Genomic DNA, 27,195 nt, shown 5'->3' on the forward strand with positions numbered 1-27,195 from the left:
AAAGGTTCGACTTCGTTACATTTCACTAGTGAATTACCAGTAACAATTTGGTTCAAAATGGTTTTCTGTATCAATTCGTGTGACATCCATCGATCGAAGAAGACTTTCCTCGGTCTGATCTCTTATTGAAATTGGAATATTTTTTAGAGAAAAAAAAATTGTGAGCAGATGACTTTTTATGAAGAAATGTATTAGAAGATTTGTTATTGTTTGTCCAGGGGGTTGCAGCTGAGAGCTAACCACATTTTTTTTTTTGGAGCAAAACAAAAAAACAAATAAGAATTGTATAGCTTAAAAGCACTCATTCAAAAGCGCAATATTATACCACCATTTTATGTAATTTTTTAAGATTTTAAGTGCCTTACGATATAGAAAATGTTGCATTGTTAAAATTTCTTCCTGTCAGTCGTTACTTAAACAGGTTTTACACTGGCAATGCTATGTGTTTATGCATAATGAGTATTCAAGAGAGAGAAAGAGGAAGAGAGTGGAAAGGAGAGAATGAGAGAGCGAGGGAGAGCCTTTAAGCCTTGAACAGAGCAATAGTTTACTTAGAGCACACACTGGTTGCGCTTGCATATTAAAATCCATAACCTTTGCTTCTCTCGTTTTTGCAATACAGCGCAAATACGAGGATGATACATACATTTACTCATTGAAACAAGGAGCGTATATAAGCTCTCCAGCATCTGTTTTCATATCCCACCAATAACACCAGATTTAGGAATGTTTTCCAAAAACATTGCGGCCTTAATTTACTACTGTCCAGGGTAGGCACTTGTCGCTTTAAATCGGATATGCCAGCATGGCCATATTGGTAATATACTCATTTTCGATGCAAGTAAATGAGTGGGCTTAGATACTTTTATATCATTAAAGCAGGTAGTCAAGCATAGTGTTGGTGTTGATTATAAAAAGTATGAACACAACAAGGAAGTGAGTATTTAACATGCGCCAGCCCAAGTCTAATTTCATTGTAACGTATCCTTCCTGGCGGTAAAAACAAATAACAGAAAGTACAAAAAAACAACAACAAGCCCGAGAGAAGCCCTGAATGTGAACAAAATCTGATTATGATGGCCTCTAAAAGCAACGAACACTGTGCGCAACTTAAGTGCGGGAGAAAGGGTCAGCAGCGGGAAGTTTGCTCCTCCTACTCCTTTTGCATGGCCTTTACATTTTCCACTTATCACTTGGTTGGCATGTTGTGGCTATTGTGTTTATATTTTTTCTCGCATCTTATTTACTGCGCTACTCATTTTTCACTCTCACCCAGCTGGTCGCAGCCATTTTTCATGCCGTGTCAAGCGTGAAACAAGCAGCTAGCCAAGGAGCCTCACACCAAGTACGACACGCTTTGAAAATCGTGGCAAATCCTCTAACCAGTAGGCTTGCAAATGCCGTCAACTGACAGACTCTGCAGTAGGCAGTAGATTTACAGCTGCTCCCACTTGTCTATGTCAATGTTGATTTGTGTAAAAGACCCATTGCGTGACATCACAGGCAAAGTGCAATATGCTTCGGGAGAGGTAAATGTCTAGCAGGCAACAAAAATGGAATAGCGCACAGCCAAAAGAACGAGTATACATATATGTACACACATATATATGTATGTATGTATATATATGCATATATATGTAGGTAAGTAGTGGCGAATGGCTTGGCGGGAAGGAAGAAATCATATGAATGAATTTGCAACTTTTTGCTTTGCAAAGTTCCGCCGACGAGCAGCAAAACAATTCGTTCATAAAGGAGCAGTGTGACGGAGTACAAAAAATAAGCAACTACTGATAAAAGGAAAATTTTCTAAAGAAGAGGAAATTTCTCTTCACGCCCATAAAGTCAGTGCAGAAGTGCCAGTCAGCCAGCCGCACACACACACACCTACGGGATGGTGTCACTGTACTTATGGTAGAATTTCTGGCTCAACTGGCAGCTGCATCTACTCTACCCATCCAGATTAGGGGCTTGACTTATACGCATACATACATAAATACGAATATGTATACGTACAACGGGATAACCGAAATAATCGATATTTACGTATTTTTTCTTCTGACTTCATTTATTTGTTCTCTCCTTTCAGTTTGGTTAACATTTCTGCTGCTTCCTTTTACTTAATATATTTGTAAGTTTTTGCTCATGTTTTGAATATGCTTGGCTTATCCTATCTTATTTTCTAAACATCAATATTTATGTTTTCGCTTAGAGATTAATGCAGCGTAACTTCGATTGATCAGATTTCAAATTAAAAGTCGAAAATTTTGTAAGCAAATTTTATTCTGTTTTACGATAATTCTTCGATTGTAAGATTCTTAAAATCAATTTGGTTTAATCTATAATCCCAAACGTATTCAAATGAAAAATAATATTAGCTCGATAAGCTCCACATTTACGTGCATGAACCAAAACTCAAGTGGTATTTGTTTAGTATACGAGGTGTGTTCAAAAAGTAAGTGAATTTTCACATGTGTTGGTACACATATCCTGAACATATTCTTGCAGTTCAATTAGATGACGTATTTACTTTGTTTGACAGATTAATGCTTGACAGATGCATAGATTGGACGTGTTATGGTGTGTTCGGTGATTCTCTGCTATCGAAAAAGTAGATCAAAGGAATCACCAAAAGTTTTGTGCGAAATATAGAACTAAGTGCTTCAAAGCACTTAAGATGTTATCAGTGGCATACGGCCAGTCTGCTCTAAGTAAACAATAGGTTAGTAAGTGGTTCAAACCCTTTTAAGATCGTTGAGGAGAGGCTATTGACGAATCTATCAATGGGCATCCCGCCACATCAACTACAGATGAGAACGTTGTATCAGTGAAGAATCATCGAATCAACATTAGAGAAATTACTAAGGGTATTGGCATATCGACTGGTTCATGCCATGCCATTTTTTCCGATGTTTTGAGATGTGTCGGCGAAGTTTGTTCCGAAACTGCTTAATTCATCGTTACTTATAGAAATCTTTTAGGTCAAAAACAACGCCTCAGCTATTATTCCTTTCACCAGGAAAATAGTCTTACCAGAAATGAGAGAGATCAGCATAGATGGGGTTGTTATTGGATTGGTCGGTGAAATTAAATATCTATTTTGGCCTTGTCTTGGATCCCGAGCTTAACTGGAAATGGCATACTGTTGCAATCTTATAAAAATCAACGGAGGCACTTATGATCTGGAAATGTCTAGCAGGAAGTTCCTGGGGCTGCAACCCACAAATCCTGAGCTGGCTGTACATCATGATAAAAAGGCCAATAATGAGGTGGGCGTTGGACCTACAAACTCAAACCACTTGTTGATGAGTGGTTAATGATCAAATATGGAGACCCCAACTATCACCTCTCGTAGTCGCTCAGCGGACATTGCGGTTTTCAGGAATACCTGCACTATTATAAGCAAGCCTTCGAGCAAGCCTTGGGTCATTAACTATCCCCCAGCACCCTCATACGCGATATGTCCGCACCTAGCGGTAAGTGAGTGGCATCCCAAACGTTCGCAGGTAAGATCATGACGGGACCTCGCCATATTGATTGGGAACGCAAAGCGATGTAGCAACAGAGAAGGCGGACGGTTTCTGATGAACCGACGACAAGCACAGACGTTTGATTGAAACATTCAACAAAGTATCGTACAGAAGACAAGAGTGAGTTAATGTAACACTACTGCAACTTTTCCGATGTCTCCTATACTTTAGAAGCACCTGTAAACACAGTGGGAGTAATAGGGACTATCGGCGGTGTATAGCCTTCATATGCCTGCAGGAGAGGAGCCTAGACGCAGGCACCTGTTGTGTCTTCGGACATAAACGCATAAACCACATACGACTTTTGGTCTCAAGGTAGACTTAGCTGAGGTGGAGGATTGTTATGGTATTCTTATAGTATTAGTGGGAGCCTATCCCACATGCCGTTGGTGTGACGGCACCTTTGAGATGTTTCCAATATTTTGATTTGAACCTCTTTCGAAAACAATAATAATAATAATAACATATGCCGCGATTCCTTGGGAGAGCGGATCGACAGTGCGATCAGCACTAACTAAGCTTCAGCGCTTAACATGCGTGTGAACCTAGAGTGGGTTGCGGACCCACCTACTCCTGCGTTGGAGATGATGCTCGAGCTGACACCGCTTCACATAGTTATTCAGCAATCAGCCAAGCGTACCCTGTTGAATATACCTAGGGAAGGCTTCGGTAAAGGAAAGGTGGTGTCATCTAAGAACATAGTATTGCTGAGTCTTCAGCTTCTACTTACCCAGTTACCGAGGAATGATATCATTAAAGTCATTAAAAGAAAAGAAGTCCAGAATTGAACTGGCCCGCATGATCAACTAGAGGACGCCTGCATTTGAATGGAAACTCCAAAAGAGTATATCCTACACTGGTATAAAGATGGCTCGAAGGCACTAGAAGGCATATGCCCTGGAATATATTTTCCCAGAACCAAGAGTTCTGTGCTGATGGGTACTTTTCCAAGCATCTTCCACGAGGAGATGTATGCCATCTGTCTATGTGCAGAGATCCATTTAGATAGGAATCTCCGGGATGAGCGAATTACCATTCTGAGCGACAATTAGGAGGCACTCAAGGCACAGTCATTCCATGAGGTTAAGTCCTTACTGGTCCTTGCGCGTATCAGTGTATCAAGACACTGAATTTGTTAGGAATACACAATAGCATCCAGCTAATTTGGGTCCCAGAACTCAGGGGTATAACTGGGAACGAAGCACGCACGCATTGGCAAGTGAGGCTGCGGCCTTGTTATTAATAGGACCCGAGCTCTTCTTTGCTATGGGACAGCACACCGTCATGGAGAAGCTTAGCTCTATCTTAAGTTTAATAAGGTAACTGGGTTTGGATGAGGAACTGTGATGAAGAGCAGTTACAAAAGATTACTATCTATCTAACACTTCAGCCTCGTGACGATTTGACCACGTGTCACTTTTTCTTTCCTCAAAACTGCGGAGACCTATGAAATATGGAGATTTGTAAGAATTGAGCGGTGGAGAATGCATTGCTGGAAGTGCTCAAAACGTGCTTATTAGAAGTGTTTCGCGTATTACAAAAAGCATTGGCACAAATATTTTATATCTGGATGGAGAACTACTTTCATAGGGACAAAATTGATATTAATAAATAAATAAATATTTTTTGAGAAAAATAAAAAGTAACCTTACATTTGGAATATACCTCGTATGCTATACCCTTTTTATGGAAGCACTTTATGGAAAATATCAAAATTTTTAAGCGATTCGGAAAGTTGCAGAGGTTTGCTTGGGAGTTAAAAATAGATGTGGAATACGAGATATGGCTATTAAAAACTTTACTAACGCTTTAAAACATTGAATTTTGTTTTCGTACATAAAATTTGGTTAAAAAGTATTAGAAAAGTATTGCACGCCATTTTAATATTTTATCTGTCATTTTAACACACACCAAATTTTATTCCGATCAATCCTTTATTTCTGTGCTTACAAGGCATTTGATTGCGCAGGCCAGTGCATTTTTTTAAATGAAAGGAACCAAATATCGTGCAGTGGTACAATTCTTTATCTTTGAAGGTTTATCAATGCCAAGATTTATCAAAATATGATGAACGACTACATATAGAAAAGCTGTTCGGAAAGTTAGTGCAGTATTTCTTAAAAATTCAATAAAAAGTGGAGAACAGTAAATTACAGAGCTTCTGGAAAATAGTTCCAGGGATGATATAAAATTGTTGGAAAATCATTCGAATAAGAGTGTGATATTAAAGGAATTTGAATTCCTCTGCACAGTTTTAGTCTGTTCATTTTACTTAAACTGCCACACCCACTTCGGAGTCTTTTTTCTATTGTAACAAAAATAATAAGCCGACCAATAATAAAATCTTTATTTCGTTGACTTTAGTTTTAAAATTTTCTCGCCTATTTCTAGAAAGTTTTTCGATTTCTGAAAAAAAATGTAAGCCAAATGTTGTTAACGAAGGATCTTTTGCAGAAATCGATAATAAAATCTCTATATTCTTAACTTTGCTAAGCAAAAATGTTTCCGAATAAACATTTTTATTGGATATTCAATAGAATGCGTAATAAAATATAAATTAAAAACTAAAAAGGTTTTTGGACCTTGCTAATTTTAATATATTTTTGTTTTTTACAAAACAAACTTACTTTGAAACTTGTTGGCTAATAGTATTTAAAATGTTAGCAATAAACTTTTATTATTGTTTATGTACATACATAATTATGAAGAAAAGTGATAAGTTGTCTTGCAATAATGTAGCATACAATTTTTTTTTATTTTTGTACATACAAATTATTTTTTCCCATGACAGCGATATTTTAGCGATCACTTATAAGAATAAATATAAGAATAAATTAAAAAAAATCTAATTTATTAGTCAAGAAAAAGCCTCAAACTAAGTTAAAGTGACCATAGAAAAAACTTGAGTTAAGTCTCGTAAGTCCAGCGGTAGTTTTACTCTTCGATAGGTGAACTTCAAGAGGATTCTAATGAAAACCGTTTCTTTTTAGGCAGCCACACAGTTTTATCTACAAAATATCTATCTTATCTAAAATTAACTTCGGACTGGTTATATACGGACACTGCGCTAAAACTCATCTAAAGCGCCTAGAAGCATCTTACCATGCTGCAGTCAGGAGAAGCATCAGAACCTTCCCCACTTCCCCCATAAACGTTACCTTAGCGGAAGCTGGACTCCCCACCATCTCGGAAAGGGTGGCCAACAATACAAGGACAAGTATTTTGAAGATAATTCAATGTAGAAACAGACTTTTGTTAAAACACATCAACTCGAGTACTCAAAAATTAAACAGAAAGAGCCGGGAATCAACAATCTCCATCATTCTAAAAGAAGCCGAAAAACTGGATATCATTGCTCAGCCAGTACTTGTAGAACCTGCAATACATCCACCGTGGGTGGTTCCCAACTCGATGATATTGAACAATCTATCCAAACATTTAAACTAATACAAACGAATACAACCAGATTTTTCTCGAAACCATTTCCCCATTAAAGAAAGATTGGGAGATCATTTTTACCGACGGATCAAAAACCGACACCTGCACATCGTTTGCAGTGACAAACGCAGAAGGTGTTACCATCTATGCCGGAATTTTGCCAAGATTCACTTCAATATTTACAGCTGAAGCAGCTGTGATACTCGAAGCAGTAATCTTTGCCTCCCAGAAATGTAGCAAGCACTTAATTTGCACCGATAGCAAATCCTCAATCGAAGCTATCTTAAACCCCACAAATGACACTCCGATGATAACAAAAATCCGCAATATAATTTCAATACACACAGGTGCAATCAAATTTATGTGGATTCCTGGGCACTCTGGGATAAATGGTAACGAAAAAGCTGACAAGAGAGCGAAAGAGGCGAATAAGGAACCTCTACACACATTTGACTATATCACTTGCAATGACATAAAGATACTAGTGAAAGAACTTGCCGCAGATAACGCAGCAACTAAATGGAGCATTTATCAGCATCCTTATAAAAACTTTAACCCCTTTGGGGGAAAAAATATCTACCCTCCATCTGCACTATGTCACCAAGCAAAAATCTTTACTCGACTGAGAATCGGTCACACACTCATGACACATGCCCACCTGCTCAGCGGTTCACCGAAGCCTACATGCCCTTTTTGTGGCTCCAACGAATTTACTACACTTCATCTGATAGATACTTGTCCTTCCCTACAAAATATCAGAACATCCTTTTTCTCAAGCATCAAACCATCGGAACTCCTCAAACAGACAACGGTATACAGTTTAAATAAGATTTGTGACCATGTATCTAGATTAAGTTAAGGATATAAGACACGCTGTCATCTTTATTATACTAATAGCCGAAGGCCATAGTAGCCAGTGCTTTAGCTCTTTAAGTGGAATAGTTATTTATAATTGTTACTCTTTTAATAAATAAATAAATAAATAAAAATATCTATTGAATCGCTCTCTTGCTGTTTACTGCCTACAAATTTAATTATCCATGCAAATATTATAAAATTATTGAATTAACAATAAGTGGTCATGTTAGTTGTTCATTATTAAGTAAAATAAGTAGCTCAGAAGCTCCGTCATATAATAAAGAGATGTGCAGACACAATTGGTTATACGTCACACATACATATGCATTAGGATGTACTTCTTTTAAATCGCTTTGAGACCTGTGGAAAGTTGGCTTTCTATGTAAGAAATTAGGGTGTAAACTATTATTTGCCTCATTGCTTGTTAAGAGGTGCCGCCGACACTAATTAATTTTTGAAAAAGTATTGAATTCAACCCATTTATTTTCACTTCTCTAAATTATCTACATACACACATGCGTGCGTACATTTATGCATACACTTGTAATTTCGCCACTTTTGGCTTACAATGATTTGAAAGCGATTTCAGGGCCTGCAAAGGTAACTCATAAAGCTATTTAGCTTTATCGATGTACTCTATGATCAAAAAGTCCCGGGAATGTTTAAATTAAACAAACCGCGCACGTGGGAACCAGTCCATATTTTTTTATTATGTTGGTAGGACTGTAAGGCACACATCTGTCGCATTTTAGCGCCATCGGATCATTAGTGTCTGGCTGGCATTTATTTACATCAGTCAAATTTTTTCAATTTGTCGCATTTTACCATGGATAATTTTGTTGAACAAAGAGTTTGTTTGAAATTTTGTGTTCCGTACGAAATGTCGTGTTCCGATGCACTGAAAATATTGCAAAAAGCATTTGGCGAATCTGCTCTATCAAGAACAAGAGTATACGAGTGTTATAAAGAATTTAAAAGTGGTCGTACAGTAGGGGAAGAGTTGCTTCGTTCCGGACGCCCATCGACATCGAATACCGATGAAAACGCGAAGAAAGTGAAAGAAATCGTGTTTGAAAAACGTCATACCAGCTTAAAAGAGATTTCTAGTGAACTTCGCATTTCATATGGAACGTCACAACACATTGTGATTGATTTTTGGGTGTGAGACGCGTCACAGCCAGACTCGTTCTGAAGCACCTGAATTTCGTGCAAAAACACCACCGAAAGACAGTTGCTGAGGAGATGATTTCTGAAGCCCAAAGCGATTGAATCTTCATGAAACGGATATTTACTGGCGACGAGATATGGATCTATGAATTTGACATGAAAACCCCATCAACAATCGTCTGAGTGGCGCTTCGAAGACGAGCCGAAACCGAAAAAATCGCGCCAAAGCCACTCAAAAGTAAAGGTGATGTTGAGTGTTTTCTTCGATTGCCAAGGCGTAGTGCACCATGAGTACCTTCCATCAGGCCAGACAGTCAATAAAGAATATTATTTATCCGTTTTGAAGCTTTTGAGAGATGCAAACGGCCGGAAATGTGGGCAAACAATTCTTGGTTTTGCATGATGATAACGCACCATCGCATCGAGCTCAAAACATCAAGACGAGCATCACAAATTTAAGGATAAGCTCGGCCAAACACCGAATAAAGGCTGTCAGCGCAAAATTGCGTATACTATCCCACCACCTTAATATGCGTACTTATAAATGTGTGCATTTACATATGTATGCGTGAGTACTTGAATAATATAGAATAGATAAATAGAAATAGGCCGAGATTTTGAACTCCATAGAGCCAAATACAATCAAGCTGAGAAATCGTTTGGCCACTGAAGTTGGCACTAATCCAGTAAGCAAACAGAGGCGAGAGAAAACACAGACACCAACACAGTGGCGAAATTGTGCCTTCGGAAAAATGTACTTTTGTTGCAAATAATGAAGTTTCAACACATGTATAGTTATGCATACATGCATACCCTTGCAGGGTTTATTTGCTGGAAAGTAGCACCATTTCAAAAATGCTATTTTTAAGACTTTTTATAGCTCACATACTCGCCCTGATTGCCCACAGTCTACTGTAGACGCAAACAAATGTATATATATATATGTAAACGTACAATATTTGCCTTCATAAACTATGATTTGCCATATTTTTTGACCGATAGCCCAATCTAACTCAAATTTATATTTGATTCCATACAAAATTGAAGTAGAACGAGTGTCACAGTATTGCTCATGGTTTTAGCTTCTTATTTCACTGGAAATATTTTTATAAACGTATTAAGTGGGAACAATAGAAATAATATAAAGAAAATTAAATTATAATATATGATTGAGGCCGTAAAAATGAAATATGGAAGAAGGCAAACAATAGTTAAACATTTTTTGTGTGTTTTAGATATTTAAATAGATATCTAAATTTTTTTTGTTCGAACTTTTTTAATTTTATTTTTCCAAAAACTAAATTTCTGAATTTTTCACTTGATATAAATAAATAAATAGTGTAAATGATATCTATATCATGGCTGCAATCAGATATTAACCTTTCCAAGGTTATGTTTTGTATTTGTTGAAGTTGATCAAAACGTTCCCGGAACAACGGCAAGGTGACATATTAAGTGAATTGATTTGAGTTCTGTTTTTAGTTTTTTTTTTGTTGGTTGTCATGTTTGTGATTAGCTTTCCTAAAAAATTGTATCGCCATTGCTTGAGATTTGTAAAAGTTACACCGTCTTGATGAAATCTACATCGGTTTTTCAATTTTTTACAGTTTTAAAAATGGATTTGTGTTTGAAATAACGAGTTTGCACTAAATTTTGCGTTAAACATGAATTCAATGGTACGAAAACTTTTGAAGTGCTGGGAAACTGTTTCGGTAATGATAACGAACGCTTCAGAAGAGATTCTGAGTCCATTGAGGATAACGAACATAGTGGCAAGCCGTCGACATCGAAAACTGATGAAAACATCAATGAAGTGAAGGAAAAGTTGATAACAAAAGCTCAAATTAACCATCAGAGAGCTGGAAGAGGACTTGAACATTGCTTATACACAGATCCGTTCAGGGCAGTAAATGATTTGGGTTTTCCCCGTGTTGCTGTAAACAGGAGCGTGTTGGTCCCAAAGGACCTGAATTTCATGCAAACATCCGAATCCGAACCAAAGTTCATCAAACGCATTATTACTGGAGGCGAGTTTCTAAGTACGCAACGTAATCCAGATATCAGGCGAGTGAGTGGAGAGTTCTGAATTAAGAAAGAGAAAGGATTTGTACAGCTCGTGGACTTTGCACCATGGTAACGCACCATTGAATATTATCCGTGCACATTATCCGTGAATTTTTGACCAAGAACGAAACGAATACCATCCAACAGACATTGAATTCACCTGATATGGCTCCTTGCGATTTGTTTTTGTTTGATCGGGTCAAAAAACCTCTAAAATCAACGCGTTTTAACAACCGGAATGAAGTAATGGAAAAGCGAAGACGGCTCCGATGGTTATACTGAAAACAGAGTTCCAGAAATGATTTGAGACCTGGATCAAACGGGTGAAGAAGTTGATTTTCGAGAACGGACTATCCATTGTTAAGATGATTTGATTAGACAATTATTGCTTGAGCAGTAAGTCTTTTTACTGCTTTTATATTTGTCTTAATTCTAAATACAATGATGGTTACTAACTAAATTAGAGTAGAAAGGAGTTTTATACCAATTACACTACGAATAGAATTATTTGTTAGAAATACTAGTTAATATATGTATAATAAACTGCAGCTAAACTAATTTGGCCTAACAACTACATTTCATCCGACACAGTGAAAATGAACAGCCGGGTTATAATCTACCTTTCATAGAACCTCACGGTAAATAATTCAGCCATGGTTTATATAACAAGCACGGCGAATTTCCACAAATTAGTGCTCCATAGTCCCTTAGAAGCGCACCAACTTATAAATTTTCCTACAGGGGAATTATGTATGGTCTGCATAGTTTTGCTGTGAGACCATAGAGGAATTTACTAATTGAGTCCATTGTTTGCTTTTCAATCCACAAATTCAAGCCTCATAAACTATATTAGCAAAATTTTTTCTTTTGGTTTTTTGCTTTTCGAATTGTTGCCATTTGAATTATACTTTGGCTTTGTGTGTGCAAAATATTTATGAGCTTACATTAGTTTATTAAGGACTGAAAGCTGTACACCAACAATTTTGGCCAACTTATTTATCAAGCAAAAATTTGCAAGCTGATAAAGTTGCAGAGAAGGAATTCATGACAGAAGTAGAAAAATTTAAATCAAATTTATTTACTTATCAAAGTTTGTTTTAGCAAACTTCAACTGTTGCATTCATTAAATGATGAGCATAACTGAATGTATGATGATTTTTATTTATTACGATATTACAAAATTCTCTAGTAAACATTTTTGTGTTATTTTTGTTTTTAGTATTGTTCACTCTCTAACCAAAACCCTATAAATCATACCTTCAAACTTAATACAAAATTTAGAACTCAACAAATTTCCTTCTAAAAATTTAATTTTTTAATCTGAATCTGTAGAAAATTTTGGACTACGCAGTAACATGTCCCATGAAATTGTAGTAAAACAAATACAAAAATCGTATGAATTTTAATAACCTTTTTTCTGACGGTTTTTCGCTCTTTATTTCACATAAAAATAGATTTTTTCTTCTTTTTTTATTGAATTTATGAATGCGCAAAGCTATTTAGAGGCTAGTTAACAATAAATTTGAATTTATTTAAAGTCAATTTCTAACTTCAAAATATTATATAATATAATAACTTTAAAATTGAGCTAAAGAGGGTTTTGAAACATTTATATGTAGAGTATGTAAAATCAATTATTAAATAAATACTGCTTAATTGTTTGGGTTAAACCTTTTTTATTCTTCGACATAGTCTCTTTTTAGGTTTATATGTATGCTTCGTTCAACGCCATTGTAACATAGTTTGGTGATCTCTTCCGTTTTACATCATTTTAAAAGAAAATGTCTCCTAATGTACTCCCCTGAGGAACCCCAGGGGAAGCTGTTTAACGCTCAGAAATCGCACCATCTATGGTTACTTACATAAGATTTAATCCACTGCAAAAAGTTTAAATAGAAACCCATATATGCTAACTTTCTAACTAAAATCAGCGAGTAGCTTTATAAAAAGCCTTTGGGGAATGCGTGTATGCACAATAAACTTGAGATCCTCTCGGGAAAGAAACAATGTAAGATTATATTACTTGCAGAATCACCATTGTTTGGTCGTCGTCGACAATGTTAGGTCTCTCCCTTTTGTTGCTTGCTCTGGGGTTCCACAATGTAATAGTTTTCTCCCGCTTCTTTTTGCTCTGCTGATCAATGATGTTCACAAATTACCATTTCCAAGCGTGCCATCGCTATTGACTCCTCTTATCACATATCAAGAACACCCCCGGTTTTACTAGTCATATACATTTAATTATTGCTATGCCATGCTTGCTTTTGTTAGACGTTATAGCTTCGATTTCTCCGACCCTTATATGCTGAAGCTTTGTATACGGCGTTTGTGCGTTCGAAATTGGAGTATGCATTCTTCATTTGGTATCGGTATTATACGTGCCATGCTGCTAGAATTGAACGAATTCAAAAAGTATTCTTACATTTCGGGTTGCATAATTCACGCTTTTTGGATCCTATCCCTACATATGAAGCGTGATGCTTATTGATCAACTTAAAATCATTGCAGAGCAGGAGAATAATCCTATCTTTATCTTTCATTTTTGACTTAATCCGAGATGCTGTTGACTGTCCGGTGCTTCTTGAAAGGATTTTCTTTAATATTCCGGCCAGACCTCTGCGTCGGTCGGAGTTCTTCTATGTTAGTCTTTCAAAATCCCTTTATGCTCAGAATACTCCTTTTACTAGAAACGTAATTAAATTTTATAAAATCTCTAAATTTGTTGAGATAGATTTTCATTTTCAAAAGAACACCTATTAAAATCTTTGAATATTTATTATAAATAGTTTAATTATACTCTCTTTTTTTATTGCGTATTAACTTATAAGAATCTATTATATTCATTGGCTTAATAAATAAATAAATAAATATATTGGAAACTATTAGATTTCTTGTCATAATTACTTGAATATGCTCAGAACAACATTGTTGGAGTCAATATTTTGTATGAACAAAATGAACACCATTACTGCATATATATTTTTTATTGGGAAAACCTGTTGCGTCGCACTCGCACTATTTACTATACATTACTATACATCATATAAAATAAAGTTCCAAGATTTAATAACTTCGCACAGAATGCTCCCATTGCAAGGGATTTTTTGTATCTCAAAGTTTAGCTATACGGAAATGTCAATTTGAACATAATTGTCCATGAAAGGGAGTAGCAAAATTCAAAAAAGTGGTATAAAATCGTTTGTTGCTGCAGTTGCATCAAAAATGAATAAATTTGAAATATTTCTTCTTTGCTGTTAAATTATCAAAGCTTTATTTTCGTTCTCCATCAATAAAACCAATTAATAATTTTTTTAATATTACCATACATAAGGAAGCGGACAATTAATCACCCTTTCGGAAGATTTATAAGTTTTGCAAATAGCGACGTATGACAGTCATATATGACATTTGGGAAATAGACACCTACAGTATAAAAACATATAAGCAATAGAGCGCGGAAAGGTCAAAGAGATTTCCATTGCTCTGAACTTGATCAGATCACTAGCAGAGCAGGTTGCGCAAAACGCACGAGAAACAGATTTGCTCCACTTCAAGCTACGTTTCGTTACTGGTAGGAGCTCAGGGCAATAGTCAAAAAAATTTGAAGTACTCTCTGTAGTTTGAGTAGGAGCAAAGAACTTGGAGTCGGGTAGAGCGCTGCTTGCGAAACTATTTATGTGTGATATAGCTACTGCTGGCGGCCGCCGTAGCCGAATGCGTTGGTGCGTGATTACCATTCGGAATTCACAGAGAGAACGTAGGTTCGAATTTCGGTGAAACACCAAAATTAAGAAACACATTTTTCTAATAGCGGTCGCCCCTCGGCAGGTAATGGCAAACCTCCGAGTGTATTTCTGCCATGAAAAAGCTCCTCATAAAAAAATTGCCGTTTGGAGTCGGCTTGAAGCTGTAGGTCCCTCTATTTGTGGAGCAACATGAAGACGCACACCACAAAAAGGAGGAGGAGCTCGGCCAAACACCCAAAAAGGGTGTACGCGTCATTTATATATATATATATATGTATATATAACTACTGCTCTCGCTTCTGTTACTCTGCTATTATTTCCCAATCTGCTATTTGGGCCCTGTTCATTTTTAATTTGTTGGATTCGTAGAGTAGCATTCACTGAATACACTCGTAACGTCAAATCTTAGAGTTTCGTACAATTTTTCTACGACAACGTTAGACTGTTAGTCCTATATTAACTAAACTATAAACAAAAAGGAATTTTTTAAGTATGTATATGTAATTTTATTTGATTTTTACAGGTACAAAATTGTAACAACACGGCAGCAGTATGCCACTTTGTTGGAGCTAATAAAGTAGAAGCCAGGGATTGCTCAGGGTTTCTCCAAATGCTCAAAAGAAGAGGTTGCCGAGTTTTGGCAAAATGTTGCGAAGCAGCTTAACAGTATAGGCCCACCAACGAAAGATGTATCAAGCTGGAAAAAGGTAATAAAGGGCTGTATATAAGTACATTATCCGTTTGCACAACATATTTTTATTTCAGGTGTGGTTAGATTGGAAGGCTTATATAAAGCGAAAATTGTCCGAAAACAATAGGGAGCAAGCAACAACTGGCGGTGGCCGATATAAACAGCACCACTTTAATGATATGGAAGAAGAAGTCATCAAACTGACCGCTTTAGAGACCAGCAGGCACGGTATCACAAAAACAGTAAGTGTGGGACTACCTGCTACTGTCGAAGCAGAGAATAGTGGACCCGATCCGGACATATCCATGCTGTCGGATAACTGCAGTCCTTCTTTCACGAGACGTGCACCAACTGTCCAAAAGCGACTTGATACAAGTACTGCAGACCTTATTAAAGAGCATCTAGCGCTCCAAAACGACTTCCAAGCAAAGAGTCTGCAGCATTTTGAACAGCAAGATATGAAATTAGACAATCTCGCTTCGACTATGCAGCGAATGTGTTCGGCACTTGAAAAAATGTGCGACCTGAAAGCAGCCGACCTGGAAGAAACGCGTAGGCACCATAGAAACATGAAGTGCTTGAATGTGGCCAAAAATCAAATAAAACAACAAATGTTAGAAGTAGAAAATAAGAGCCTCGAAACGTTGTCAAAAAAAAAAATATATATTAATACACATATTTTATTGAAAACTACAAATGTTTTGTATTAAAATTTATTTTATTTTCCACTAAGAACAAACTTTATATTAGTGCTCTACATATAGATTGTCTAATATTTGAAGCTGCATCAATTTAAGTGGGTGATGACAATTGTTCTTTCTACAAATTTCGAGCCTTTGCGTGTATGTTGTTATAGTTCATTTCAGGGCTGCCCATTTGAGGTGAAGGAGATAATGAGATTCCTTAGCGTGCCCTTTGGGGATGACTTGAAGAAATTCTCCAGCCTAGATCCCTTTTCTCTCCTCACTACATCAACAGCACTGGATGGCTGTAGACGGTTTTCCCTTCCCTAAATCTTTTTACAGGTAGTGGCCCACATTATGGTATCCAAACGGTACGTAAGTGCTACTTGAAGTGTTCCTGGGGTACTCTTGCCATCTAACCTACCTACCTTACTTCCCTTTTCCTCCATTAACAGAACCGCAGATGCCAACGAATACATTTTAATATGAAAATTCAGCTAACTTGACAAAAAACTTAAAGATTATTTGCCAAATTGTCTTCTTTACATTGAAGTGAGCTGTTGTCAAAATATTAAAATTTGACATTTGAGTTTGGCAGCACTTTTTTCGTGTTCACATGGAACCCACGATCACAATTTTTTCGTATTCGTAATAGACATTCGTATTTGTAGGTGTTCTACGACTGATTCTATGATAGGGCCGAATAAAACCGACAAATTATCTGGTGGAGGTTGTATGTATGATTGAATACAACTTAGAAATACACCATTGACCATAAACTTCTCGAAAGTGTTTAATAGAGTATCTCATAAACACGAATGTATCGGTTTCCACTCTTTTGGCTTGGCTAAAATCTTATCTTTCGAACAGATATATATTTGTTGAAATAAAAAATTCTATATCGTATTCTTTCATAGCGTCTTTAGGTGTTCCACAGGGTAGTATTCTTGGTCCTATTCTATCTATTCTTTTTATTAATGACATTCGTCCCTGTTTTCAAAATACGAGTTCTCTACTTTATGCAGATGATTTGAAGTTGTTTCATCTCTTGCAACAAGACTTAAATAATCTTACCTATTGCAATCGCGGGAAGAAATTATCGTAGTATCGCAATTGTATTTTACTGTATTTAATCACCAAATTCGTTCAGTAAATGATTTTGTTGATCTCGGAGTTGTCTTCGATAAGCGTTTTACGCTCATGTTATGTCCTTTTTAAGACTTACAGTAATGCAGCATTTCCGCTACTCAACGGATTTTAAAGATCTCTATACCAACAAGTCTAAAGTCGGTCAAAACTCAAGTATGCTTCTATTATATGGAATCCGATATTTAATCGTAAAGAACGGGTGTAAGGTATCACCATGCATTAGTACACAATTCTCCTTATCATGCGTCTATAACTAGAGCACTTTTTGAGTATAATAAAATGTCAAAAAAAAAAGAAATTATTTTGAATTCTGATCTCTATATATATGTATATGTTAAAAATGTTAATAAATTTCATAAAATGGCAATATTAACCAGCAGTACAGAGCGCCAATGGAAGGACTTAAAGCAGAACATGGAGATGAAAAATCAAAATTATTTTTTTGAGATTTTATTATATTTGTTACTGTTGAGCCCTTTAGTCGCAATATATAATATATAAAATATATATATTGGCGCGTACACCCTTTTTGGGTGTTTGACCGAGCTCCTCCTACTATTTGGGGTGTGCGTCTTGGTGTTGTTCCACAAATGGCCGACTCCGAACGGCATATATTTTTATGAGAGGCTTTTTCATGGCAGAAATACACTCGGGGGCTTGCCGTTGCCTGCCGAAGGGCGACCGCTGTTAGAAAAAACTTCTTCATTTTGGTGCTTCACCAAGATTCAATTATTTACATATATCGGGATTTTTTTAAGAGCTTGGGAACTCAAAATGTTAATACAAAACAGAAATAGTGTTGGAATAATTTTTTTTATTATAATCTTGTAGATAATTTCATAGTATTTATGTTTTGGATATGATATCGGGCATATGTCCACCGCGGCTATGAATTACATCTAAATGAGCCCAATCATCAAAAATGCGACGCAATCGACGGTCATTTGGCTTGAATTCTTACTCTATTTTATAACCGTTTAAGCCTAGACCCTTGCTTATAATTTTCGACTTAGTCGAAGAACAAAGGCCAACAAATTGAGAACGACGTCGATCGCCATTTCAGCGTATTCTTTAACACTTCCTTCTATGGACTTCGCGAACAGATTTTTTTTTTCAAAGTATTATAAATTTCCTCACTTTGGATGCGCTGTTCTAGGGTTAAACGATTCATGATGACTTTCTAAGCCTTACTGCATAGAAATGTCCTTAAGGTATGGCCCGGTGGGGTCATTGAACCTTACTTTTTCGAAAATGAAGCTGGAGCAACAGTTACGGTGAATGGATTGCACTATCGGGAGATGATTACCGATTTTTTATGGCCGGAATTGGATTGTATTGATCTGGACAATGTTTATTTCCAACAAAACCGCGCTACGTGGCACACAAGCAACGAAACCATTGATATTTTACGGGAATAACACATCTTATTGGAAAACCCTTTATTTAAAAGTAGGGCCTAAATATTTGAATATATAGTCAAGCAATACTTACGCATAGCAAGGCAAATTGTGTAGTAACCGAAAAAGAATTAGCCTGCGTTTATTTGTCCTGTTTAAGATTTTTTCGGATTAGAAATCTACCACGCCTTTTAAGCAGAAGTTGTCATTTATTTTGTCACCAGTTTTTACTAGAAAACGATCCCCTACTCTTTAAGGTTACTCTCGCTCTCCGAATGATATTTTATTCATTTGACAGTTTTACTACTTTTAGTCTGATTGTACATACACAGTATAATTTCAAAAAAAACCCTATTGTACTATCTCCTTTCCCTCATTTGATAGTGATTCTGATGTCCGATAATGTCTCTCTGTCACAACCAGATTTTTTTCATGCACTAACTGTGCAGCTAACAGAATGATATCCGGCGGCGATATTTCTTCACTTGTTGTCGCACAGCTTGATGAAGGTGTTGTTGTTGGTGCTTGTGCTGCATGGCACATTCACTACACATAAAACAATTTTCACTTTCACAAGCAACAACTGAAAGCGGCAGCTTATTCAACAGCCAGGCGTGTACTAGTAGATCCTTTTTGAACACATGCATGCATTTATGTACATGTGCATTTGTACATATATATATCTTCAGCTTGCCTTGTATGCTGTTTAGCTCGCTGCATGTTGTCCGGCTATTTGCAAACGTTTGCAATTTCGCACCGAACAAGTGAAAATGGCACGGTGCCTGAAGCGTAGGAGGTTATTGTTGCAACACATTCATGCAACGGTCACACCGCGGCATTCGTTAACTAGAAGCTTAGAAAAAGCATTCACACAACAAAAACAAAAGTGAAAAAATAGAAAATATTGCTACGTAAAAATAAGTAGCGACAAGAACTCGTATGCCCAGGCAGACCCTACCGGCAAAAGCTAAAACTGGCTAACGAATCTGTGGTACAGTACTTGTACAAGTATCAAATATCTACAATGCGGATTTTAAGTTGTAAAGATTACTCTATATTAGCCCTTCAGAATGCACAAGCAAAGTTTGGAGTGGTTTTTGTCATGAGCTTCTTAGGAAAGTCATAAGCCTTTTTATTTATTTTAATTTTATTTTGTTTATTGATTTGATATATTTCTAATTATATATTTACTTATATTTAATGATTTGATCCTGACACAGCAAGGATAATCCTTTTAATTATTAGTGCTACTCACAATAGGTTACAATTTTCTTGGTAAAAAAAGTTTAGACACTACATTTTGTAGAATAGTTATTATTAATGCTCGCCAGACAAACTTAAGGAAAAACTCAGCCTAAATATCTTCCAGTAATTTGTCACTCAGTTAGTCGCCAATAGAATGGAGTTGAATAACGGCGATTAGGCAATTGCAATTTATTTTTAAGGCCCAAAGAGCAAATGAGTGGGTTGGAAATTCATTGCTCATCCGCAAACTCTCCATTGTCTTTTATCAAGCTTTGCAGTTTTGTCTAAGGAAAAATAATGTAACTCTTTCATTCAAAATACATTGGAAAGAAAAATGTACCAGACAAATCTTGCGAAAACTTTACAATACCCTAAAAAATTGCCTTGTACTATTATCATCCTCCAAACAATATGATGGCTGTGGTGTCTCATAATCAGTGCTATCAGTGCTCGTAGCTCACTACTTCTCTGTCTGAGCATAAATTCTACTACTACCCTGCTAGGCATTTTGTTGTTTTGAAAATACTAGTACTGTACTAATGGCTCTCATGAGCTTTATTAATAAAGACCTTTCCGATATGTTTAGCTATGAAATTTGCTTTGGTTCAATTTGACGACCCACAAAACCGCAGTTCACCAATTTAGCAGACAGTTCATTGATTTGAACACAACAGTGCCTTAGCACCAACACAAGTTCAAGCTTATTCCACCTTAAAGCAGAGTTCAGTCTCAACATGCATTCATTAAATATTTTTGAAGAGGTGCGAACTGTCATTGCTTGGCTGCTACTCTTGAGTTTAAGTCCAAGGCAACTGTCGCCAATGAACCAGACTTTAAGTATTTCAAAGACTTTGACAAGCACTAATTTGGCAATTGCATTCGTGTGGGGTTGTTGCCTTACATAAATATGAGATCACGGAGCTGGCCGAAATCAATTACTTCAGGTACTCCGTTAGAGCGTCTGTGATAATGAGCCACTCGTAACTGACGTAATTGATAGCAAATGCGTTCAATGGGTCGTATAAGACCAGACATAGTTGGCCAATAAGACCGCTTTAGCAAACACACGGAACTTCAAATATAGAAACGATTATTTTGACTCTGCATCGGTGCTCTGTTTTGTGTTACATTGGGCGGCAATAAATCTATTTAAAAATAGCGCTTAGTATACGGCAAAAAATTGTTCTAAAATTTCCGGAGACCCTACGGTTGGAGGGCAGAAAACATAATCAAACAATCTATATGCTGCTGTTAGCTTATGATATGCGAATGACTGAGGTGAATGTTGGCGGGATAAAGAGGGGTGTCAATTAGAAATGAATCGATCTACAGATCAAAACTGAAATTGGCGGATTTTAAAAGATCAGCCTAAAGTAGCGAAGGCATCTCAAAACCTCGCACACGCAGAAGAGAAATATGGGATATAAAAGCTCCTACCGCTTTCTTCTGAAGCTGCGTGAGCGCGATCCGGCTTCTCTACCTCTAAGAAAAAAATTTTATGCATAAGAAGCATGGCCACATCATCCGGAGTTATCAGCGGCGCCTTGGATCGCCAGCTACATGAATGCCGTCAGCTGATGCATGCAGCTGTCTTCAGATACATACTTCGACAGATGAGTACCTAAAGTTTCATAAAGCAAGAATTTAAATACACAAAATTTACAATTAGTATTTTATTACTAGCTACAAAGAGTTATAGAATGGAGTACAATTAACAAATACACCAGAATTGCACCAATTGGGAACCAGTTAGTTTCTCTACATTTAACAAACTTTCTTCTATAGGTATCATGGATGTACATGTATATATTTATACATGTGTATACTCCCACGTACAACTCACTATGGCATTTCTATTACAGCAAAATAAGAAACTAGAAACGAAACAAAGGACATGTAAGTGCAATGCCTGAATGTTACAGACGTGGCAAGGTGCAGTATGTATGTAGTGGTATGTAAGTTGCGTGACAGAGAAGGTTACCATCGACATTGTCGATGTGTTCTCAAAAGAAGTAATACGGTGGATTTATTTTAGAGCTACGACAACGTTTGCTAGCATCACCACTTTTCCTTGTGTTTTTGTTGTGAAAATGGGTTCGTTGCTTCTAAGCGCCGTTAGTAGAGATCAAGTTGCAGAAAGATGTTCGTATCATATCAAAATCTTTATCAAATATTACCGTTTTTGCAAATGTGTAAATTTATGGGAAAATCTAGCGCAAATGCAATTCTATTGGATAAGTATGATAAGTTTGAGCTCAAAATAAATAGTATTTAAGATAATAGCAAACAAGAAGATGCGCTAAAGCGTCAAAGAAGACTTGTAAAATAGTAGCGCAAATAAAATATAAAGGGCAAAAACATTGTGTATCGTTTTTAGTGTTATCAAAATAATTTTCTTTTTCCGTTTGTATTGAATTTTAAAAGAATTTTGGAATAAGAGTTTACCGCAAGCAGCAGAAGACTCTTTACAAAATTTGTATCGCCTTAAAATATACGGGTTTTTCGATAGATGTTCTCGAACAATTCATAGCAACTACTTTGGTTCAACTTTAGTACTCAAGTGACTAGGATTGTTTAGTATAAAGACTATTTCAAAAGACGCGCTTAGATGTTGTTTTAAAAAGAAACATGTAAAAATTTACACTCTTTCCGGTTTTAATACAATATTTTTATTCAAAATACAGCTCTCAACAATTATTTGTGAAAAATGTCCAAATGCCCACCATGCCTAGAGTTAAAATCATCTAAACAGTCGACTCATTAATGCCCAACTGTTGAGAACGTCGAGATATCGCTGTTGAAAATTGTTCAGCAACATTTTGTGCTACAATATTACAATATTCTCAACAGAACGACCAGTTTTTCTTTTCGGTCCTTATTTATCCTCGACAGGACCAGTTTCTGAAATTTATTGACCAACGATTGAATAGGCAACTATACGAATGATTGTTTCCACCAAAAAAATCCGAATTTCGCGATATGTTGTTCTTTAAGATCGACCATTTTCATAATAAGTTTCCATAGTTTTAACATCTGCATACTGGAAAAATCTCAAATATGAAATTAAAAAGGTCCAGTCAAGGAGTATTCACTTCTGACCTTGAAATACCTTTTTAACCGGTTCTCTGATCGACAGAGGTTCGGGGAGAAATTCACTTTCAGTGATAAGGCTCATTTCTGGTTATGTGGCTTTGTAAACAAGTCAAATTGATAAATCAGAAGCGACGAAAATTCATTGAATATTCGTCAGGTGTCTTGTAGTAAACTGTAGGTCACTCAACTGTAGGAACAACTTGAAAACGTGCACAAAATATTGGAGGAGGAGCTCGGCCAAACAACCAACAAATGATGTAAGCGCCAATTATACATATATATATATAACTGACACATAATATAAGACTTCAATCGCACCCAAACCCACAATTTTAGAAATTACCACCAATCCCGTTTTCTTTAACAGATTGAAGAGGAAATCAACAATATATCTTATGTGTTAAAAAGCAAAAAATGAGGAATGGTTGCACCACTGCGTTGAAGAAATCGGAATAAATAAATGGATAATATATTAAAATATATGTATATGTGGCTCTAAATAATATAAATACATATATCGACTTTCTGCACCCAAAAGGATAAATCCAATGATTGCGCAAAGGAATCTCATTTCAGCACACCAATTTGGTTTTCGTAAGTATCACCTTACCATAGAGAAAGTTAATTGTGTGTATGATTTCGCTAAACAAACACTTGAGAATGAGCAGTACTGTACTGTGGCATTTTTAGATATAACGCAAGGGTTCGATAAAGTCTGGCATGAAGGCCTGCTATACAAGCTTAAGCAGGGTTTACCACACAACCGTGTCCTGTATGCTCATAAAATTATACTTGGAAAATAGAAATTTTCTTGTTAAAGAAAACAACGAAACCACTTACCTTCACACATTAGAGCAGGTGTACCACAAGGAAGTGCTCTGGGCCTCGTCTTGTACACTTTATTTACATCAGACCTGTCACTATCAAAAAACACATAACATATAAATATACATATACATATACAACGATACTGTCGTCATGGCCAGAAGTACCCTTGTCTCAATTGTTTCTGATTACCTATAAGAAAACTCTAACAGTGTTAGCTGATGGATGAAAAAATGGCGCTTAAAAGCTAACATTCATACTTCATACTTCATGTCCTGCCGTACCTCTTAACATCGTTCTAATACCTCAAATACCTGCCAAATATTTAGATATTATATTAGATCGGCGTCTTACTTGGCGATCGCATACACTTTTAAAGCGAAAGCAGCATGGAATGAAACATCAATCACTACACAATCAATCGTCTACAATTCAGCACTTGCACTAGACAATAAGGAGCTTATATACAAATCCATTCTGAAACCCATATGGACATAACAAATTCAATTATGGAGATCAGCTGCAAAATGAAATCTAAAAATTATGCAAAGATTTCAGTCAAAGGTACTCCGCGTGTGTCCCAATGCTCCATGGCTTGCACGAAACGACATATTGCACCATGACCTAAAAGTTACGACAGCTTTCGAAGAAATAAACAACCTCAGGCAAAAACCCACTTGTCACTCATCCGAACAACCGAGCAAATAACCTTTCTAAGATAAACTACTCTTCAAGATTAAAAAAATGTCAGCCTAACGATTTAACGCAAAGATTTAAATCGTAAAATAAGAAAATGCAAAAGTTGTAAAATAGTATAATATATATGTTATATGATGTTCATTATTAAGTAACGAATTCCCCTGGGAGTTCTTTCATGACTTTCTTTTCTTTAGATTGCTGTAATGAATCCATTTTTCATCACCCGTTACGATACGATGAAGAAAATCTTTCCTTTTTTGCCGCTGGAGCAGTTGTTCTCAGGCTCCTGTTTCTGAATAATTCCCAAAGCATGCAATCGCATGGAAATGGATTGACGGGTAACTCCTAATGCTGAAGCAAGCTCTTCTTGCATTTGACACGGATCCTCATTGAGTAATGCCTCCAATTCAGAGCCTTCGAAGGTTTTTGGCCTTCCTTCACGCGGTCGGTCGTCAACATTAAAATCACCGTCATGGAAGCGACGGAACCAATTTCGGAACGTTGTTTCCCTTAAAGCAGCATATCCATAAACTTGTAGCTCTCGATGCACTTCAGCCGCCGTTTTTTTCGAATGAAAGAGGAAAATCAACACTTCCCGCATATGACGATAATCGGACATTTTCACAAAACCAAAAGTATATGATACCAAAACAAAATCACTAATGTGTCAAAGCAGTTTGTTTGCCATATGTCTAAGCTTGGTTTATGACGTTTTGGTTATGTTAGAATCAACTAGCACACACTGCTGGCGACATCTATTGACAAACAGCGGGAACTTAGGTGCGCACTTAATACTTTTTTATTTTGTTTTTTTAGTGTATTTTTAAATGAATTATAACCTTAAAAATACTTTGTATTTGCATTAATTTTTTTGATACATGCGTTTGCCAATCACATTGTGTTTTTTTTTCATAGGCATTGTCGTAGCGAATTACCGTTGAGTAATCTTTTCAAACCAACCTAAGTCGGATTATTCTAATCTCCTATCCCAGCGTGACTACCGTCAAGTTTTACATCGCTTGACAGGGAAGTCGATTGCCCCCACTGCTGTATCTCAGTCTTTCCGGACGAGTCATCTGTTCATAGTCTAGGCTACCAAGTCGCTGGTGCATGAATGTTCGGAAGTTCGCCAATGGTTCTGTGGTGTTTTTCTCTTACCGAACGGCAGGGCGAGCTTTTGAATAATATGTGGTGAATACCTTCGGTAAAGTTTATGTCGCAGCTACCATTGCAAATGTGTCTTTAGGGTACTTGCCAGATACTGCTACAGCTGCATCATTGCTGCACAGTTCACGCGCAGCTTTACATGACAATAGCCAGGAGCTGAATTTGGTTTTGGTCACGAGCATAGACAGCGCTGTCACAGTGGTATATGATTTTTTGTTGGCGTACTGGAGTTGTACTTTGAATGACAGCCTTTTATCTATTATTATATATATACATATAACTGGGGCTTACACCCTTCTTGGGCGTTTGGCCGAGCTCCTCCTTCTATTTGTGCTGTGCGTCTTGATGCTGTTCCACAAATTATCTATTATTATTTCTAGGTATTTGATTACAGGAATGGTTGAGATATAAAACTCGGGTTACAAAAGTGACATCTTCAATATTTTTTCGGCTACATATAAAAACGATTTCTGCTTTTGTTGTGCAAAGTCTAAATTTTTTTGCCCTGGGCAAGATTTCATGATCAAAACCGCATGGATCGCTTCATTACGGATATTATCTAAAGTTTTAGCCGTCACCAAAACCGCCAATTATTTCCGTTCCCTCTGAAATCCTCACACGGAAACATTATATTCCACAACAACAACCCAAGTGCCGACCCTTTTGAAACGCCGCCCGTTTTTGTATTATACCCCATGATGTATCATACCACAGATTATCGCCATCAAAGTAACCTCACATTATTCTCTTTAGTAAATTGGAGGCACTAGATCGCTTCAGCGCGACCAAAATTTTCGCGCAATGTATATACTTGTATGCATGTGAATAAATTTGTATGAAAATGCGCATTATTATGTGTGTTATGCATACTAGCAACCGCTTCCAACTTTCCACAGCCGCTATGCTTACCATAGATACCGCCGCTTGCATGTTGCAAGTTACTACATATGAGCATAATTTACTGCTTCAACTAAGCTTAGATGTCGAGCGCGCTTTGGTGATGGCATATAAATGGCAGTTGACAGTTGCAATATTTCAAGTTTGTGGTTTCCCAGCCTCACTAATAGCAGTTTCACGTTCGTGTTTTTGTGGGACGTTGGTTTTAATTACAGCTGAGTTTGTTGCGCTTCACTTTACAAATGGCAGTAACATTAATAGTAACTGTAGTTGTTGCTATTAATGTTCTGCACTTTTTGCTTTTGATTTGTTGTTATGAAGCCAGTGACAGTTGGTGCATATTGACATCAAGATATAGTGTCGATACATATGTATGTACAAAGTACTTGTGGGAAAGTGTATACTTTGTAATGTGTATTGCATCCTATGAATACATGTATGTATGTGTTATATGCTGTCAATAGTAATTTAATGGAATTAAATTGGCAATTACGAAGCATGATGAGCCATGACGACATCAACATCAGTGGCGGTGGCGGTGGCAGCTGA

At 36.7% G+C, this 27,195-nt stretch overlaps 1 pseudogene; it reads left to right on the plus strand.

The window, feature by feature from the left end:
• Positions 1 to 3,131: 3,131 nt before the first annotated feature.
• LOC129235959 (uncharacterized) lies at positions 3,132 to 27,195 on the plus strand (annotated as a pseudogene).

This window comes from Anastrepha obliqua, chromosome 1 (assembly GCF_027943255.1).
Source record: "Anastrepha obliqua isolate idAnaObli1 chromosome 1, idAnaObli1_1.0, whole genome shotgun sequence".
Classification (NCBI taxonomy): Eukaryota; Metazoa; Arthropoda; class Insecta; order Diptera; family Tephritidae; genus Anastrepha; species Anastrepha obliqua.